Source organism: Corvus hawaiiensis, chromosome 30 (genome assembly GCF_020740725.1).
Source record: "Corvus hawaiiensis isolate bCorHaw1 chromosome 30, bCorHaw1.pri.cur, whole genome shotgun sequence".
Taxonomy (NCBI): domain Eukaryota; kingdom Metazoa; phylum Chordata; class Aves; order Passeriformes; family Corvidae; genus Corvus; species Corvus hawaiiensis.
Genome location: NC_063242.1, coordinates 770,539 through 792,283, shown reverse-complemented (window position 1 = coordinate 792,283; position 21,745 = coordinate 770,539). Strand labels below are relative to the sequence as shown.

General features: G+C 40.0%; 1 protein-coding gene across 16 annotated transcripts in view; it reads right to left on the bottom strand.

The window, feature by feature from the left end:
* Positions 1 to 21,745, bottom strand: part of LOC125318595 (poly(rC)-binding protein 3-like) — a 509,055-nt gene that overhangs the window by 363,546 nt on the left and 123,764 nt on the right. Inside the window, exon 3 of one of the 16 annotated variants that reach the window (XM_048289505.1) lies at positions 16,111 to 16,153. The exons of the other annotated variants lie outside the window; for them this stretch is intronic. The gene's annotated coding sequence lies outside the window, so the exon portion shown is untranslated. The remainder of the gene's footprint in view (positions 1 to 16,110; positions 16,154 to 21,745) is intronic. 16 annotated transcript variants of the gene reach the window in all.

Sequence of the window (21,745 nt, the reverse complement as noted above, 5' to 3'; positions counted from 1 at the left end):
CCAAGGTGACATGTCACAGCTGAAAAGCTTATGGTATTCCTTTCATTTCACTTTGAGGCATGCTATGCAATGCAGCAATCCCAACTGCAAAATACCATCACAGATCCCATACATTGATCAAGCATATAGTGTTACTGGGCTACTTACAATTGCAGCAGCCATGAAAAGGCTGAGAAACTGGGGGAAGGAAGAATATCCATATGTCTGTACTTTTTAGGTCACGCATATGGTGGATTAGCTGTGTTTGGCATGTGAACTTTCAGCAGAAGGTTGCTTACTTCACACTTGCTGTTATGTTAAACACACTTTTTCTTATGCCTGCTAAAGAATTGTTTAAAAATCCTCTTCCTGACAAACTGAGCCATAGGAAACCAGAGAGCTTCTATAGAAATTTTGATATCAAGAGCACTCAGATTAAACATGGGTCGTGCACAAGCTAAGTACAAAGATAGAGCAACTGCAAAGTCAAAGCTTTCTTTAGAGCCACATAGAAAATCCAGGGCTTGGCAGAAGTCACTGATGAAACTCCTGTTAGCATCACTGATGCTTTAGATGTGTTTGTGCAAGGCCTAAGCTGATGCATCCCCAGCACACAACAGGGAATGCCCTACTGCTACCAGGAAACCCTGGCACAATTCTCCACAAAACTTAGCCAACACAATTATCTGGGGTAAGAGAATAGGATGCCTCCAAAACCCAAAAAGCAGACCGCCACCCACACTGACGGCACAAAACACAGCTAGTGTTAGGTGTAGGACATGCTTAATACACTCACATTTCGAATTAGCCATTTTCAGCCATCTGTAAAGAACAAAGGAAACATCAAGTGCAACGAGGCAAAGGAAGATTTGATGCACGCTGTGTTCCAAAAAGTGAGCAACACAGCACTGCAGCTGGTGCTCCTGGGGCAAGGCTTAATGAATTCCTAACATGAGAGGTAACAGAAAACTGGCCGGTTGTGTTAGACTTTATCCCCACTGTACAGCTCTCTTAATCCACAGCGTGCCTGCTTTTTAGGAAGGAAGCCCCTCTTGGGTTTCTGCCAACATCACTTCCCGTGTGGGTACCTTTTGCTGTATCCAAGTCCTCCCAGGAAAGGAGCAGGGAAGAGAAGAAGGCAAGGTGAGATTTGTAAGTCCTCAGCACAGGGATTGCTGCAAGAGGTTTTGTGGGCAAGAAATCATACCCAACCCAAATCTGAACCAGTTTTTACAGTGTGCCCTATTCTGCTGCCTAAAACAAAAGGAGCCCAAAATATTTTCATGTTCCTGACCCTGAAGGGACCACTTATAAGGCCAATGCAAATAAGAACAGCTTTGCTTCTTTGCTTCTATGACATTCATATTAGAATGGGAACATATACCGGATTCACCTGTCTCATTTACAGGTGCCCCATCCTCAAAAGCAAATAGCAGCTGGCAGGCAACCAGTGGAAGAAGAGATACAGATTAAAGGAAGGGAAAGAAATATCACAGGCAAAAAAGCAGAAAAAGGCTAGACCAGAAAGTGAAAAAGAAAGAAAAAGTAGAAAAGGCAGAAGACAAAGATGTGGAAAACATTTTTTTTCCCCCCTCAGGACCATGCAGGTGCTGCAAAGCACCATGGGAATAGTTTCTACATGAAGGATTAAATCTTAAAGGCCCTCAGATATATACACTTTGACATGTAAACCCAAACTTCTTGCAAAAATTTCACTTTATTTTAATATTGAAAACGAATGGCTGCTACTGTGGTGTATGAAAGCTTTAGATGACTTGCTCCATCCCTGCACAGAAAATCTTCCAATAAAACACTGACAGAACTGGCAGCAACCCTGTGTTCTCAAACAACACCCAGAGCCACCACATCTTACCATCAAAACCACTTCATTGTCACTGAGAATGTTTGGACAAATCACAGCAAAATGAAGAATTCTTTGCTCATAGGATTTCCACCCTTTGAATGAAACAAGCCAAGTGCAAGACAGTACCACTAAATCCCAAGAACAGTATGCAAGCATAACTTTGCCAAAGCCTTCAAAAGTGGGACAGGAAAGATATTGAGACTTTTAAAGAGTGCATATTCACGTATTTCAACAGCTTCTCTATAAAATATTATTAAAACCCTCAAACTATTAGAGAGGAAACACTTCATCAGTCAGTGGCCCTGAGAAGTAGCATGCACCACCACTGCCTAGAAAAAAAAAGGCATATGGTTCCTTTAGCTACAAGAAGAAAAAATATTTATAATCCAAGTAATCTTTATCTCTTCTAGGCTCCACTTAAAAATATTATAACAAACATATCCATTAAATCTCAACTATTTCCAGCTATTTTTGGAGAAAAAAAGAGATCAACAGGCAACCACTGTACATTTTTACACTAATGAATAAATATACATGACTAGTTATTTTTCTGTAATGGCACAAATTATGTATAAAGGAATCTTGTGGAGTCCACACATGCTCTTTCAAGCCTAGGAAACATTCATGAAGAAAAGGTCAAATACATCTCATGCTTTACCTAAATTTTGCAGTCTTTCAGCTACTGTTTCTTACCTACAAAACCAGTGTTACAACTCCAAAAGTTGAGAGATTATGATATTAAATTTAAGGATTCTAACCCATAGATACAATCACTTAGACTAATCCAAAAGAAACATGGGGTGCTCTTTTTGTGGGATAACAAAAGGACCAGTGTGTGCCCTGGAAGGAGAGAGCCTGCCACCAAGGCAGGAAGGGAAAGGCAACATCCCAGGAGTCTGCTCACCCACTTTCACAAGCTGTTAAGTGCCACTCAGAAGCAGAGTGACAGAGCCGCAGAATTTCTTCTGTTCAGTGCTGCCTACCTGTTTCTTCTTGCTCTATTACAGCAAGGTAACAGATCCAATGCACAGCACTGTGGGATGAGACCTACCCATAATCATTATCTATGATACAATAGGGACATAAATGTAAGCCCCACTGAAAAAATAGAAATGTGTAGATGCAATAATGCTTCTCAGTTTAATTTTACGTCCAAGTATCACTGTCTGTGACAGTCAAGAATGAGTTTTACAAGCTTTATCATAACATATTAAAACCAGAGACACACTCTCCCGTAAGTCTCAAGCATGAATTTAACTGCAGCATCCCAAGCCTGAATTATTCATATGAGCTCTAGATCAGGTTGAAAATATGCACAATTCCTTGAATTGAAATTGAAAAGTAGGTATACTACTACTGCCTTGTTGTTTTTTGGGGGTTTTTTTGGTCAAGAAAACCCCCACACTTCTTAAACCAGAAAAAAAAATATGTATTACAAAACAAAACAATCATCTGAATGAAAAATTTAGATATTTTCTTGTATGAGATAAAAGGTGTATAAACCAAGTGTTGCAAGTACACCAGTTTGAAATTAAGTGGGATACCAATCTGAAAAAAACTGTTATCAGAATCAAAAAGCAATAATAGAACGCAAGCAGTGATGAGGTTAATAAATGAGGCTGCCAGAAAAGGACAGGTAAAAAAAGACTGTAAGGCTGGTCTATTAGGACTGAATTGAATCATAGAATAGTTTGGGTTGGAGTGAGCCTTTGAAGGTCTTGTAGCCCAACCCTTCTGCAAAGAGCAGGGATATCTTTAACTAGATCTGGTTGCTCAGAGCCCCATCTAACCTGACCTTGAATGTTTCCAGGTTTGTGACATCTACCACTTCTCTGGGCCACCTGTTCCAGTGTCTCACTACCCTCACCACAAAAAAAATTTCTTTATTATATATAATCTAAACCTACCCTCTTTCAGAATGAAGCCATTCCCCCTCATCTTCTCACTACATGCAAGGGCAAAGGGTAAAAACTCCCCCTCCAGCTCTCTTGTAGCCCCCTTTAGGTACTGGAAGGTTTCGCTGAAGCATTCTCCTATCTAGGCTGAACAAACCCAGATTTCTCAGCATTAAAATATCAGAGTTTTTCCAATGAGGTGTCTCACAGTTGGTGCTTCAATAGTTTATATGTTTGTAATAGTTTTTTTTTAGCTTTTCAAGGGTACATTTCCAAGAAACAGACACAGTTTTATTTGCTTATAACTTCAGCAGCATAGAATACAGCTGAAATTTGTCAGCAATATATGGAGATAAAGAAGAACCAATGAGATTATTTTGATGAATTAATTTTAACTACAATCTTAAAAAAAATCTCAATTCTATAGATGGTTTTATTAAACTTTCCTTGGAAAAAATCTGTGAGCAGCTAGGAGCAGTGACAGGACACTGAATGTTACAGGCCACAAGGGTCTAAATGGTCATTCATAAATCTCTGTTAAAATGACTAGTTTTATCTAAGAGAAATCTTACCTAAATCACTGCTCAAATACATCTGGCTTTAGCAGATTACCGCAAAAAATAAATAGTTTTGGCAAAAATATTCTATACACTTTAGCCTTTGCTACTCACAAATCTCATATGTCATGAAGAGAAACCATGTTTATCTTTAAATAATTAATAGAATATTCAAAATAGCACTTCATATAAAATATTTAGTAGCTGCACTGGGCAACCATAACAAGTCCTGCATTCATTCTTACACACAACTTTACAGACAGAAGCCATGATTATCATCTTCTTTTCAGGTTTGCAAACCAGCAACTCCAACGAGTTCTAAAGCTTCAGAGTGATGCAAAAGTCAAGCAAGATTCTGACAACACATCTGGTATAAACAATGCCTTGGAAATTAGTAATAGTTATTGCTTCTACATTTACAATGATTCCTCCTCAAGACATATATTTCCTTCTTGGTTAAAATGTACATGGATAAACACCTGAAAATCCCATCTTACATCTGGTAGAAGAAATGTAAGAAAAGCTCTTTAGTTATAGGGGTTTGCATCTCATCAGCAACAGACAGACTCCAAGGCATTGAACTATAGCACCTGGAAGTACATTTAGATTGTATGTTAAATTCTTCAGCACCCTAAACAATGAGCTAGAGTTTCACACAATACGGAACCTGCTATTTTACATTATCTATTACGTTTCCAATATGAGCCTGTAAACACAAGGTATCCTTTAATCAACAGCTGGAGATTCTGGAGCAAACCCACATTATTTATGATAATTTGCATTTATGGGTTGAGAAAAAGCAAAGGCAAAAGGGAGACTTTCTTCAGCCATGACTTTTTATTCGCTCAGAAGAAAGAGAAGTAACCTTTATTTCATCCTCTATGTCCAGCACCAGAGCTGCAGCAGCAGCTGATAGGGCCAGCTTTCCTGAAGCTCTAGGTCTTCTTTGATGTGTCCTGCTATAGATAAATCTGGCATGTACCAGAACAGTGTAGTTTTTTCCCACCTGCAAAATATTCTCCACAAAACCAGCCTCTCCTTGCTTATCCCAGCACCGGAGAGACATGCTGCTGTGTTTCATAGGTGCCGGCTGCTGCAAAGGCCTTTCAGAGCTCTCCGAATCCTCCCTCCAGCCATCTATAATCTGTGTGACAGGAACAGTCTGGCACTAAGAAAGATGAGGAGCCACTAAGCCCAAAATCACTTTACACAAAACACCTCTCCCTAATCTGTTCTGAGCACTTGATCTGGTCCGCATCCATTTCTGCTCATCCTTTCATATTTTTTCAGTACCCTACCAGCCTGTGGCATTTGAAGTGTATGTATGCTTCTTACATAGATGCAAAGTCTGTAATGTGCACATCTTCTGAATAATCAATATAAATTCAGTCACCTAAGAAACATTCCTGAATATATCCTAATTATACATCAGACTGCAACTCCATGCTACTCTGACACAACACTGACAGTATAATCCTCTCCATGGCAGCATATGGTATAATCACAGATCCTGAAAATATTAAGAGCAGGCAATACTTAAGCAGATGCTTAAAAGCATACTACACATCACAAGTATGTAAGTGATCTAGAAATAAAAGATGATAGATTCCACAAGTGTGGAACTGCATATTACCAAAAGATTAAATATTTTATACAACCACTCACTACAAAGAGTGTCTGGAGTCATTCATCTGTCTTTCCTAACAAGGATAAATATTTCTTCACTGTTCAGGAAAAGCAGTACTCTATGAATAATTGACTTCTAAATAACTGGTATGATGTCCAAGTTCACGTAATTAAATTTCCCTTTGTCAAGACATACAGACAGTAAACGGTTCTTAAAAGGGAATTAGAAAAGACAACAACATCAAAACTTAACCTCTTAAAATCAGTGAACTGGAATAGTCTCCATTACTAGGCCAGAAAGACACACTGCTTATAAATTCCCTCTTCCCTCATCCAACTCTGATCATAAGTAGATATTATTGCCTGTTAGAGTCCAAATAAAAATTATGTGAAACAAAGGCAAACAGAAATGTTGTCATCTAAATTCTATCCCAACTGGGGTCAGTAGCAAGGCTCCCATGAACTTCAAAGACAACAGGATCTGGCAGGGGTTAAGCATTCCAAATGGCATTCAAACAACAGATGGACATTTGCTGCAGTTCAAAGGCATGAGACATAGCTTCTGCCTTGCTTATGCTAAAATCTTACCCCAGCTTATACAATTGTGGAAAGACCATTACTTCTACACATGAGGGAGAGACCACTGGGAGCCTCATGCAAGCTACCGTCCTTCTGCCCCAAAACTGTGGTGAAAGTCATCTTACTAGGATAAAGAAATAAAACAGTAAAAAGTGGCTGTAGTGGTCAGAGGATGTGTTTGCTTGGCAGCAATCCAGTAGTTTGCAGCAGATGCTGGGGAGTGGGGGTGCATCCCCTCTATCCCACATTTCAGTTCACTCCAGTCAGGAATCTGTGTGCAGTATTTAGCACTACAGAAAGACACATGCCCATGCTCATGCTCACAGCCAATTACTGCTTGGCCTTAGTTTATCATTAAAATATTCCTTTTGTTTTGTTGAGTCTAGAAGACTTATCCTATTCTACTAAAATAATCTATAGCGATCTCCATATTATTAATGGCAATTTAATGAACAAGTATGTTCACATCCAGCTAAAATGGGGAATTCAGAAATTTATGAAAATCAATCACTTCTTATTGCTTTTAGTTTCCTGGAATCTCTCTAATTTATTCCATTTTACTAAGTTTCCAACACAATCTGGAAACATTGTTCATGGGTTTGTTTCCTCAGTTTCCTCCAAATGGCTCTTATATACAGTCATATCTATTCAAAATGGAAATCTTAGGAAATAACCATCCTGTGGAAAGCAACTCCATGGCATTCTTAGAAAAGCCACAAATTTCAATTCGAAGACAAGAAATCCTCTGCCAAAGAGGAAGGGTTTTATAGGCTTAAGAGTGGGTTAAAAACACTCATCTGAGGGGAGAAATATAATGCAAAAGACCCAGTAAAATTTGGGAAAGTACATTTACATCAAACTCAGCCAAATAAGTTTACAAAGAACCATGGGCTGGACTACACGGGCTACAGGTACAGAGGCATCTGTGCTGGCTCCAGACATAACCAGCTTGGACTCAGAGCCCACATAACCAGGCTCACATGGCCAGTGTCCAGCTGGCTTAAGTGAGTGTTAGCTCACCAGCATGTCAACTCTGTTACACTTTTACTGTGCGTTTTTATAGCGTGATTTGTGATTATCTGTATTTGCTTTCCACAGCCACTGCTGTCACTGTTCTTCTCTGCTCTGTCTCCTTGCACCACAGATAACCAGGAGTCTCTTGCATCAATTGAGCGGCAAATTGCAAAACAGTGGGGATGTGGTTGAAGAAAGCTCTGTAACATCTCCATGAAACAAAAAAATACTTAATTGAAATTGAGAACACCATTCAGTGAACATAAATATGAACTTCAAGTGGTTCTTTGCTCTCATACTCACATCAGCTTTTCTGTAGCCTCTTTTGTAACTCTATTCTCATACTCCCAGTGCATGGAAGCCTGTTCAAAGATACTTCAAACAATACAAAAAACCCAGAAGTTTGGGCATACAAAGAGTATCCCAAATTTCTTCAGAGTTACCATTCAGCATCTTGCCAATAAAATAAAACAAAAGGGTCCTTTTGTCCTGGATGACTCTGACTGAGAAATGACTTGGATTTACCCACCCAATAGCTCATTCTTTCTGAGCATGCACAATTTGGAAGCAGAATGCTCTAAAAACAGGAAAGTTGTTAATGACAAACTCTATGCAACAAGCCCTGACAGCAAAACATTTCACCAACAATTTACTGACAGTTACACTTTGGAATTGAGGACGAAGGCAATTTCTCATTCACAAAGAGTTACTCTGGGCATTTTCCTTGCAACAGTATATTCCAAAATGTAAATTGAAGATTAGTGTTTACAGGTTTATCATGCAGTCATTTTCCTGTCTTTGTAGATAAAGTATGTCTCAGACAAGCTGTCCAATTATGTCTTTTTTTAGGATGTAATGAAATAATTGTTACTCTAAAGTTCATGTGCTTGAGCCTAATGTAGCAAGGATCTAAGCCACCTTTTGTCCCATGAGCTGTTCCAAACTTTATCTGGATCCATACTGAAAACAAAAACCAAGGGATATGTTACAGCATCTTAAGATGTCCTATAACACTGGCTGATGGTGAAAGACTGCAGTTAGAGAGCTCTCACATTTCCCCTGTATTTCATGACTGTCCTGCAAAGAAAGTCAAAAGTAAGGCTGCATAGATAACATTTCCTGGTTTGACCATTGAACAAAACCAAACATGGATGCACAAACCTCACAATGCTTTTGTTTGTATTCAGCTCAAATACAAGTTTCTAACAAATCCAAAATTAAATATACACGTTTAAGCACCTAGAAAAATATAAAGGATCTACATAAATACAGAAGTAGAAAGCACTGAACATTCTCTTTTAACCAATATCTACTGCATAGAGCATTTCCTTAGTCCTAGGTGAGTTAAACCCATTACATCCCAGGAGAAATCTCACTGACAGCACATTAGTTTTTCTAGAGTGGCATAAAACTTAAGACAGGGTTACTAATTTTGCTATTATACATGCATTGAAACAGATGTGTGAATCAAAATCTTCAGTCTTTCAGACAACATAAACACTTGCTGACTTGCTTGATAAATATCTCTGCTTTGTGTGGCAGAGCTGCAGAACTGGAAAGCTATCCCATCCTTGCAGTAGTCAACAGACAGAAGACAGACATGGATTCAAATCTTTCAGGGTAAAACATCATTTCAGCTAATGTCTTATGCAGCTCAGAAGAAGGAAATATTCTCATAATCCTGATATAACTTGTGAAAGCAAACAAACAAACAAAAATCAAGAAACCCTCCCTCCACAATTCCACAAATAGGAGTGTCCTGGAATTTTTCTGAGCCAAAACCGAGATACATTCAGTCTGACTTTACAGGTAACACATAAGTCATTTAGCAAATATTCAGACTCCTGAACTGACTTTGCATCTCTCAAGTCAAATATAAGCAATATCTCTTTTCTTCTCCTTTCCTCCCAGCATTGAGAGAGCAGGCAGCAGGCTATTCCTTTTCTTTAAAATTATAATATCACAGAAAGTTAAAGTCTTGAAGTTCAGAGGTGAAGGCAGAAATCACAGATCCACATCTCCACAACACCACAAATTGCATATTAATGTTTGTTCATAGATGTGACTGAAACCTGATGATTTGCAAGAGCAGAGGCATTAGCAAGCGGCCATGAAAATGGATTTTTACATTGAGAATGATAAGGTTGATACTGGGGTTTCTGCAGAGGAACTTGAGTAGCAACTGTCTGGTTCCAGTCAGGACAGGGTTAATTTTTACAGTAGCCAGGAGAGGACATGGCTAGGACAGAGGTTATTCTGTATCACCTCACATCATTGTCCCTGGCAGGAGGAAGGGAGTCTCTTCCAGAGGGGTTTCCTTCTGGGTGGGTGTTGCGTGGCAGAGGGAGTGGTCAGGTATGGTCTGTTGTGGGGGGCAGGGTTCTGGGTGAATCATTCACCTCTTTCTTGCACCCTCTGTCATTAGTTTCGTTTCTGTTACAGTTTATTGTCTTATCTCGTTGCTGTTTCCAGTAAATTGTTCTTAACCTGTGGTCTTAACCTTTTGTGCCTCCAATTCTCATCTCTGTCCCACCATAAGGGGAGGAGAAGGGGAGAGAGTGGTTTGGAGAGTCACAGTGGGAGAACTATATCAGGCAGTGTCATTGCTAAACCACAACACAAGTTAGAGGCAAAACTGAACAAAACAATTTCTTTCTGTCAGTGGTTAAGCCAAGCTTTAAGGCTCAGAAGAGAGTGAAGGTTAGTTTTGATGGCTTACAGAGATGCAGTACTTTTCCTACGTTCACTTCCTATTTTGTCCTCAGCAAGTGACTATTTGAGTGCTGAAACTTCCACATATCTACTCATCCTCCTGAACCTGGGCAAAACCTCAGTCCCAGACCACGAGTAACAGTTGCAATACAACAAAGTAAGCCATATTCTCCTACTTAATCCCCAATCTACAATTATTCAAGCATCAGATCATCATTCAGTGAGAAACAGGTTTTGCATATTTAAAACTGTACCCTCTTATGCCCTTTAATTCTTTCAAACTGCCCTGGGGAACTGAAGGATAGTTAGTATGACCAATACCAAGAGGAAAGCAAGCTATAAAATTCATCTTTATACAAAGGCTTTAAATTTTCTGTACATCACAGGTACATAGGAGCTTCAAATGGCAATGACAGCACGTGGTACATAATTGTAAAATCAGTCTACCTTAACAGGTTAGCACCATTCAGCGATGCTAGAGCATGCATTGTGTTGTACATGGGGGAAAAATTAGAAATTGTGTCTGCATTGAATGATTTCTCTCTTCTTCAGATACCCATATTCGACCTCATGCATTCAGCTTGTTCCCCGAAGCACTGTGGTAGTAAGTCCTCCCTCCTCAATTCCTAGCCACAGTGGGAACGAAATGGACATGCTCTAATAGCAAACTGTCTAAACAGTGGAAAGTTTACATGTATTTGTGGTGAGGCTCTAAGGGCCATAAGGACCTCCTACCCATCACAGAATATAATGAAACTAAAAAATAAGATTTTTACCAATGAAGAAAACTGCTCATTATTGTTCTAGACTTTGCTTAATTTCTCCTGCTCCTACTTAGCATACATGAGAAATGCTGGAATAGAGATTGCACTAACAAGGGCCAACACAGATGTACAAATAACTTACAAAATTTGAGAAATTGAGGGCAGGGAAAGAAATGAAAGTTCTTAATGAGCTGCAAAAGGGCTTACTGTCAGCAGTCAGATTCAGCATGGCAGGGATCAGGAAAAATATGTTCAGCTCTCTTCTCAACAGCAGTCAGACGTGGAAAAAAAATCCCAGAGTATTAGAGAAAAAAGCAAAGTTAATCAAAGCTAATGATTATACTGCCTTGAAGTGAATGGGAGCAATTCTAGAGCAGCATTCATCCCTTTGGGCTAAAGCGAAAAATCTGCATCTCTTGGCAATAATCACCTGCGTATGATGTGCTCTGTACACTCTGCTTGGGCACAGAAAATCACAGAGCTGGACCGAGAAGGAGAGACCACCAATGGAACCTCTCAGTGTTTCTTCCATTTCTGTAAAAATTTCAAGCTGAAAATGGATTCTTTTCATATAGAAACTATTTTATTTCCTGAATTTCAGATTAAAAATAAATACATAAAGAAATCTTACTGGCTACCACAGTTACTGTGGATCTTATTTTGAAGCACCAGATTATTGTTTTGTGTGATGCCTGTGAAACTTCCTTCCACAAAATGAGAACTTATGGCACTAGAGAAACATACCCACCTCCCATTAGAACCAGTATTTCATAGAAGCATGGAAAGCCTGAATATATGCTCATTTTCAGACTATCTTTGGCATAATCAGTATAATAATGAGGTATTCCTTTTTCTGAAGTACTTGCTTAACTTGGATCCACTTCCACAGAGTTTGGCCAAAAGACATCTGCATAACAAGCAGAAGCTCTCCTCAGTGCAGGGGACACCCTGCCCCTGGAAATGCAACATGAAGCACCGTGCCTGCCACTCTGGATATGTGAAAGCCACATGGCCCTTCACTTACAATGCTTCTGACCTTGGCCATTCCACCAAAAAGGCACAGCATCAGATGCAGCATGAAGAGTTTGTGCAGCTGCATAGTTTGAACAGGTTGTCACCTTATTTATCCCTGTACAGCCTCGCAACAACAAAACACATGCCCCTGCATCCACAAAGACAAGCTATTGTAATTCTCTCCCTATTGAGTTTCCTTACAGGGCTTTCCTGCCACGCACAGTAAGTGTGGCATGCCACCAGTGTGTTGGCCATGGAGACAGAGCAGCAGTGATCACATTACAGCCACCCAGCATGGTGCTCCAACACTCAGGCCAAAAAAGGCCTTCTGAAGCAAGGTGTTGTACAGATTTGTTCACCACTGGTTGCAAAGCTATATTTTCTTAAAATCCCCTCATCCTTGCATTTGAATTAACACAAAGGAATGCTAAGTAACCTCTTCTCCAGGTAAGCAAGCACCTTCCCTGTAAGCAGCTCTGTGTGCCTTGGCAGGTCACAGCTGCCCTATCCACATCTCCTGCATGTTCAGCCAGCTCTTCAGTCCACAGACACGTCTGCCTTTCAAAGGATTTAACTTCAGCCTTTAGAGTTGTACCCTTTACCTTCAGTCTCATGCCTGGAAAAACCCTTCCTGCAATGCTTACACATCCTCTCTTCTCCTAGGCCTCCTGCCTCCAGGAATTGGTTAGAGCAATTCTGTAGGTCTATTTTAACATGATGTACCCTCCCTAAGTGAAGAAACTCTATGTAAATAGGTATCAGACCCATCCAAAGCATAATCACCATTAATTCTGGATTTTCTGTGATTAGCTAGTTCAAGTGAGTCCAACAGTGATGCAATTAGCATCCAAGGCACACAGCAGCAAGTGCATTCTCATCACACAGAAATTAAGATGTAAGAATTGTCAGTGCAGCACCCTTCGCTCCTCTGAGGACTCAGGTTAGAGTGCTTCACAGTGAAAATTTGGATGCTGCTCCAGGGGCTCACCTATATGAAGTAAGCTGCTTCCACAGGCCTCAGGGAAAAGCCCCAGCTTGCAAACCATGTCAATAGCTAAACCTCCTGGCAGTCTCTGCAGTGCTCCCTAGGTCGGTCTTAAGTAACTAGAAAATTAGTATAAGATGAAGCAGTTGTCATCAAAGACACAACATCTATCTGCAGCTGGGGTATTTTACTTGAAACTACATTTTGCATGGTTCCCTGGATAGGTGTTCCCCATGCAGAAGCAGTACCAAGCTGCTGAAAGAGACCACCAGTGTCTTCCATCCCCATCCACTGGGAAAGAAGTGGTTTTTGTACAGCCCTCCTTCAAATAATCTTGTCTGTACGAAAACTGCTTTGTGAAAAATTACAAGTGAGGACAAGGGGGGGATTCAGTTCAAAATTGCACTAGAGCTCCAAACAAAAAAAAAACCACAACCAAAAAACAAACCAAACCAACCAACAAAAGCCAAAAGACCCGCCAAAAGCAGGTCTCAGCCAGCACAACCATATTCAAACATCTTTTGGGGGAGCCCAAATTCCCCCTAACTTTTGCTCTGGGCTGGGGACCCACAAGCCTTGTCAAATGACAGCTGCCTTCCTAAACCACTTCTACATTTCTTTCAGAAACAGGTGCATGAAGAAGGCATTATTATACTTTCTCTTTTCAGCGTCAACTCAGAAATCATAGGTTTCAGTGCTGTTCAAGTGTAAAACTTCAGGCTACTGGAGAAGATATCTAAACAACTACCCAAACAAAGTGCTTACATACTGTGGGAACACAAAGATCTCATAGTGCATATAATGAAATAGCTGGAAAAAGCATCATGGGTTTCTCCTCTCCTGGGAAAAGCCAAGCCCATTCCTAGGATTGCCTTCTGTCAAGAATCCAGGTGCACTTGGTGGAAAACACAGAAGGATGAAGGAATTCAGTGTGTACCTCAGAGAGCACAGCAATAAAAGCACATAGAAAGGAGGAGGAAGGGGACACACATACATTCACAGTTGTGGTAATTGTCCTCCAGAGCAGCCCTTATACATGCTGAGGCTCTGCTCCTCATGAAGTGGATGGACATGTACCCAGCGATGGGAAGTAGTGGATTAACTCTTCCTCTTGTTATGTTTGTACACACAGCTTTTACTTTCCCTATTAAACTGTCATTATCCCTATCCAGGAGTCTTCTTGCCTTCCTTCTATTTTCTCCCTATTCTGCAGGAGTGGAGAATGAGCAAGTAAGTGGCTGGGTGGCTGTTGACCCATGTCAACCCACCACATCTGTATCACTTTGTGTGAACTAGAAGCACAAAGACTGTAAATGGTACATTTTAAGGGCCAACAAGCTCCAACACTAAAGATATTTTGAAAAAAGACACTCCCATCTGAAAAAGACATAATTCTTCTTTTTTCAATCATTTAACAGAAATCATTAGAGACAACAGCAGGTATGAAAAAAGTGTATATATATACATATATATATACACACACTTCATGTGTATATATATGTGTGGGTGCATGCACATACACATATGAAATAAAGCAAAAGCACTAACTACTTTCCTGAGCAACACTTGGCAGCAAACTTGCTCTCTCAAAATCTAGAGCTGAAAAAGCCAGCTGAAATCAATGGCTCTGAACCTGTGCCATATCACTGACTGGTCCTTCTGCACAGGGCCCCACATTGCTCCCAGAGTGGAGAAGATGGAGGCCTGGTGCGCTTACAGGATATTGGGAGGGCTGTGCATGGTCGCTGGCTGGGGGTGGTGCTGCTGCAGTGCCTGCCCTGACTGAGCCCATCATCACTTCTGTCCTGGTGCTGTCTCCATGCGCGGCCCTGCTCCAGCAGGTGCTGCCCCAAAACCCTATGTGTGTGCACCAGTGTTTGCTGGCAAGTCTGTGAAGCAACAGGTAAGGGTCAGACAGAATCCCCAGACTCAAATATCGCTAAGTTGACAGTTTCACGGAGAGCAGTTTGTATGGTTGTTTCCAAAACCAGTGATATTTACTTTAGTCCATCATGCTTGCTAGTCTATCTAAATTACTAAAAGAAATGTGGCCTATTATACCAAAATTCAAATCTGCTATTGGTATGAATTCACTTATTATAGAAAAATTATCCAGCTAATTGAATTATAATCAAAATATGAAATTGATCTTTAAATTTTCCTAAATTTTTTAAAGAGCAACTAGAAATTCATCATTACAGAAGGAGATGCAAATAGATGAAGAATTCAGATCCATTTTTTTTGTTAATCTACCATCCATCTGTTAGACGATTATAGCATTATCCAATAAAGCCTTGACCACACAGTACAAACAAACAAGACAATCACGTGTCTAATAATTAACATGCAGGAGGGGGTTTTTGCATGAAACAAGCCACATCACTTTATTAGCACAGTTTCCCTAATGAATGCAAGTTTTATCATAGACTGGATACTGTAAAATATTTTTAGGTCAGGAAAAGAGCACATAAAGGCCTTAAAGAGAAAAATAACATTAATCAGTACCTTCATTAGTTGCATGCAGATCATAGATCTTTCTGATTCTAATTGTTAAAAAGTGGGGCATAACCAACTCAAGTCGTAAATTCCCCAGTGCAGACACACAATTTTTACATTCGTTGGAGGATACAGAACTCATTAGTGGCAATGTGTCAACCATCAATTTCAAAAAACAAATTCAACAATGATCTGGGAAAAAAGCCTGCCATTTTAATGCAACAGTTACTATCCTTATTAAACACAATTCCTTAGAAGTGGAGCAACTGTGGTAACAGACTAAACAATAGAATCCTGATTCTCCTCCTCTCCCTCCAATCATCAAATACTGAGGAGAAGCTTTTGTTTAAATTGCTTAGTTACTGCCAAGTTGTTTACTGACCTCTTAAATTTTATGTTACAGCATGCTGCTGTGGTAAAACTGTGAGCACAGATGAAATAGCTGCCTTAAAAAGCTTCTCCCCACCCCCACCTGCCCCTCGTGGTATAAGGAGCACAATTCACCAGAAGACTACTAAATTCCATATTTTTAAGACAAGGAACAGCTGCAGTGGGCTAGAAAGGAATTATAATGAGGCCCAAAGCTCCACTTGTAGGGAAGCTCCCTTCAAGTACATCAACTTACCAATTACAGTTGCAGAAAACATTCAAGACTGAGATGTGAGAGCCTGGAACAAAGAAGAAACAAGGAAACCTCACTCAACCATTGCCATCTCTGCAGCAGGGATAACCTGCACGCTTAGAGGCAACAACACATAGCGCCAGAGTGTCAGAACAACCTGTTACTGCTTTTTTTTCTCTTGGAAGAGGAACATACCACAATGAAGATAGGAATGTCATCTTTTATCACTGATGAAGTCTGCCTATTTCTCATATATGCTGGCAAATACTAGGAACAACCAAAATTCCCTTTGGTGGAGGGCCTCCCTACTGCCAAATCAGATTGGCCCACAGTGCTGTATCTCAGAGCAGAACCATCTAGCTGGAAAAACATGAGACACTACACTTAAACTTGATGGTTATTACTATTATTGTGTCAAAACACTTGGTGTGATCTGTGCTTTGCACAGAGGAGGAAATATTTAACACACTTGGGAGTGGACTTGGGCTCAGACTCATCAGCTTCACCTTAGTCCCTGGGAAGGTGACAGAGCAATTTGTCTTGGAAACCATTTCCAAGCAGACAAAGGGCTCAAAGGTGTCAGCCTATATTTGTGCAGAGCAAATCATGCTGAGCATCTTCATCACCTTCTGTGAGGTGACCAGTTTGGTGGATTTTGTTTGAGCAGTGGATGTTGTTTACCTTGACCTTAGTAAGGCTTTTGACACAGTCTCCTATAACATCCCTAGACAAGCTGACAAGGTATGGGTTAGGGAAGTAGGCAGTGGGGTAGATGAGAAACTGGTGGAGCTGCTGGTCCCAGAGAGTTATGATGAACGGCACAAAGTCCAGCAGGAGGAAAGTCACTATTAATGTACCCTACAGGTTTACACTGGAGCCAGTACAGTCAACACCTTCAGTAATATCCTGGATAACAAAACTGAGTGTACTCTCAGCAAGTCTGCAGACAGTACAAAGCTGGGAGGAGTGGCTGATACACCAGCTGGTTTTAGTCTGTGCTATTCAGCAGGAATGTAACGTCATTCAGCAGGACCTGGACAGACAGAGAGGAATCTAATTAACCTCAACAGTGCAGGGTACAAAGTCCTGCATCTGCAGAGGAGTAACCCCACGTGCCATTACATGCTGGAGACGAAGTTTCTGGAAAGCAGCTTTGCAGAGGACAACCTTTGGGGGTCTGTTGAACCACAAGCTGACCAAAAGCCAGCAGCGTACCCTCATCACAAAGTCCAACAGCATCCTGCCCTGCTTAAGACTTTTGTGAGCAGATCTGGCAACTTGCTTTAGCATACTTTGCTTGAGCAGGGGGGATTGGGCTCAAAGATCTTGAGAGGTTTCTTGCAGCCTCAACTGTTCTGTGACATTCTATGTAAGCAGAGATCTAAGTAGCATTGGCATTATCTTGTTGAATTACTATAAACAATGTCATAAGACAGCTCTAGAGGTTTTATTCAGGTCTTAGGACCAGACTGGGCAAATAAGATGACTAAGAACCTTATTAGCCACATTAAATGTTTCAAAGTTAGTAGCAAGTCATAGAGGTTACCTCCAATGAATGCTACAATTCAGACCACAATGAGGCTCTTTCATTGCTCACTTCTGGAATAAACAAGAGGGAACATTCAATGTTTAATCAGTGGACCCACAACACCACAGGAGCAAAATCAAGATTGATATATCCCATTCCAGAAATGTTTCCAAATAATTTATTTCTAACAACAGAAAAATACTTCAGCATCAGCACTATTTTGTTCTTTATAATCTAGTGTTGTTTGGTCTTCTATTCTGCAAGCACCCAAGCTACAATTTGTCAAGAAGTTTGTACTAATACATTGTTATACTCCCTGAAATGGTTCGAAATTACTTTTCTGGAAATTGCGATGTTGCAGTGTTAAGAAACCAATATTTTTCTCCCTATTTGAGATGGAAACAAATACTCTGTTCATCAGTGAGACTGTTGTTGTAGGTCTGTAAAACACCTGACACCACATACCAGCTAGAAGGGAGGTAAGAAGAGCAAGATAAATCTCTGTTGTGATTTATAATCCCTCTGAACCCCACCCCAGGCCTTGTGCTCACAGCTGAAGGCAGGTATCAGGCTGTTACTCTGGGGCTGAGCCCTTTAAGAGCAATGAGGACCGAAAGTGAGTGGGTAAAAGCCAGGCTTTTTCTTACTTTTCTGTTTGTGTGAGAAGCATACTCATGTTCTTTCACTGGACAGTTAAATATCAAGTTTACTGGAGAAGTAATTGACTAAAGGAGTCAAAATGGTATGCAGAAATTGCAGTCTGAAATCTATTTTCCCTGCAGCTTATGTCACTCACTGTGTCTTAATTTTGTTGTTAAGACCACCTAATTATTTAAGAAATGATGGTATGTCCAACTGACACAGAGCAGATGGCTCAGATCTCTGCAGGGGCAGCAGTGCTGCACATCTGGCTAGAGCAGATACAGCTACTGCCAGGGAGAAGAGGGAAGAGTCTGTGTAATGGTAGGACTCTATAAATTCATCCAATAAAGTAACCCAAGAATAAAATGACTTGCTTAGAGAACAATAGTATCCCACTCCACACAACAGCTGGACTTAAATAATGCATTAGGAAAAGGCAAAGGGTAGGGTGGAATTATTCAAATTACTAATGGAGCACTGACTTGAGAAATTAAATTCAGGAAAATGCTTTTATTGGTTTCAGTAATACTCACATTACTCCTTTACAAAACAGTAAGGGAACATGGCTTTAAAGCTTCCTGAAAATGGAATTAGTAGTTAAATAAAATTACCCTTGGACAAATTCAGCAGGTATCTTGTTTCTCAATTTTAAAGGCAGAAGGGAACGGGAAAGCAAGAAAAACTGGGAGATAACATTGAACACAACTGTTTAGCTTGCCCTAAGGATCTAAAACATTGTAATAAAACATCAGTGGATCTGAAGATGCAGGATGGAAAAACCCAAAGACTTAGGGACTTAAATTAAAAAAAAAAAAAAATTAGCAGAGACTTTTACATTTGCTAGAGACATATTTTTAGTGGACCATGTTTTTTAGGAAGGTGTTCAAGTGAAAAAAGGATAAGCAGCGCTTGAAGATAAAGCAGGACTAAATTCCTCATCTACATCCTTATCCTACTCCTTTAAAAAGTCACATCATCATTGTAGTAGAATTAATGGAAAGGGAAAATCTCACCGCTAAAAGAGCCTCAAACTAGTATTAGATTTTTTCCTGTCTCCAAAATGTCATAATCACATGCATTTCATTATGCAGAGTAATGGGCTAGAAATAACAAGTTGCTGCATGCTTGTGGTAAAGATGTGCTGTGTGCAAGTGCAAAACAGATCTTACAGAGAGAATAGACTTTAAACAGTACAATGTGGAACAAGTTCTAAGCTTAAACCAAAGCCAGTAATAATTTATACTACCAGGTACAAAACATGATTGAAAACAGCACCTGTGTCCTAGACCTCATCCTAGACAAGTATCAAAATTAGTATGGAACAACAAAGATTATATCATTTGAGTCCTATGCTGAAACAATAAAAAGAAAAACTTTTATTACACTCTTAATTGTGCATATTTGAATCTAGAGTTACAGCTGACAGTGATGTTATTTCATACATTGAGGCTTAACAGGGAGTACGATGGGAAAACAGAATGTGAGAACTTTTCTATAGCTTTGATAGATTTTGTAGTTAAAACATGCTTTATTACAAGGCTGCAAATGGCCAGACAGGAACAGCTATTTCACAGTCTTAGAAGATTTAATAGCTCTGTGCTAACACTTGTTACATTTATCTCAGAAGTTGCCCAGGAAATTTATTATAATAATGCCAGAAGGAAAGTGGGAAAAAGAATGCAATTGTTTTCTCGGTACTTCAAAATGGGAACAAAAACAGAAATGTGAACACTTTATTGAGGCCCTGAAGTATACTATATAGCACCTGTTAAAAAAACAAAACCAAAAGAAACCTAAAATACCCATCCCTTTATCTCCAAATGCAACCTGTCCACATACTTGGTAAGAACTGCTGTCTTAACTAAGGTTGAAATGGATCTGCTTACATCTCCTCCTTATGTCTTCTCTCAGGGTCTTATAGGAAAAAGTAATAAATTTTAACCCTTTCTCTCATGTGCCAAGATGCTCATTGAAAAGGCAAAGATGTGGGAGAATGGATGCAACCTATATATAAAAAAAAAAAAAAATTCTTACTTTGTTGAGGACTGTCATCCCCTCAGTGGAAGGAAACTGGCAGTGACTACTTTGAGAAAGGCCCTAGACTGCATCTTTGGTCTAAATGAGCTGGAAGCCTGCTCTCATGCGAGGTCTCCTTTGCTTTAGATCTGCTGCTTGGTACTGAGCCAGTCACTCACCATTATGACCTAAGCAATATATGAATCACATGTTTAGAGTTCAGAATCACAGGATGAACACTTTCAATATGCCAAGTCACTGGGAATGAGGCTGTTACAGCCAGTTCAGAAATTTCCACTTATAACTATTCTTGCTTATACACCACAGCATTTAGACATCCTAATCACGGGCCCAGACCCCACAATATTTGATCCTGTACAAACATGAAACAGAGGCATCCTAAGTAGCTGAAATAGATTTACATTTCCAGTTCTTAGAGCAAAAGGTGGCTCTAGGTTCTACAACGAAGCAGAAATATTGATGTCTGTCTTCGTCCTAGCAAAGCAATGTGAGCCTATTTCTGTTCAGCAGAGACTGTCATTTTAGAAGCATTCCTAAAAGTAAGGTTTGAAATTAAAAACAGATATGGGACCAGACCATACAACATACAGGGATTTTTCATACAACGACATTTATGACCCCAAATTCTCACAGTTGCTAGGGTCACTAAGACCTGATATTGATAGAAAAGCCTTCTTTTACATTAACAGTGGCAGGCTGTATTTAATGAGTGAGAGCCTGGTGCTAACTTCCCACTGCCTGGTACATAGATTCTCAAGATATTACCTTTTCTTGTGAACAGAAAAAAATTAAAACTCCAACTCCTGCAGTGATGGTCATAGGGCTTCCAAAGGAACAGAAAAGCATTAGAGCTTTTGTTTGTGCAGGTATGGTTTTGACTGATGTAGGCAAGGACACATGCAGGTTGTGAACCTCCAGAAAACACCTTTGACCTGTACTAAAAGCAACAAATGCACATTTTGAGGGTTTCTGTGGCTCAAAAATCCACATATATACACTATGTTTCACTGGCCTTCAGAAGTTGGAATTGAGGGGGTTTTTTTTGTCTCATAAATTCTCTCCCCCATCCCACTGGGGGGCTAGTGAGTGAGCAGCTGGGTGGGGCTTAGTTGACAGCTGGGATTAAAACACAACAGGATTCTGACAAAAATCTGGTAATTTTATTCTGACAAAATCTGCATTTAACATTTCCAAACATGTGATACCTTGGATTAAAACAAGCAAGTAGCAGGTAAATTTTAGTGAGGAAGCACTATTCTTGTTTGGAAGTTTTCATAGGTAGGTCCCATACTCCAATTCATCTTGAGGAGATAAAAAACCCCTTGACAATGAATAGGAAGAAGGTGTTAAACAATGGTCATACTACAGTTTAGTAAGCAGTCTCTCATGTGGGGATCCCTCAGAAACTTGAGGGTACATATGGAAGTTTAA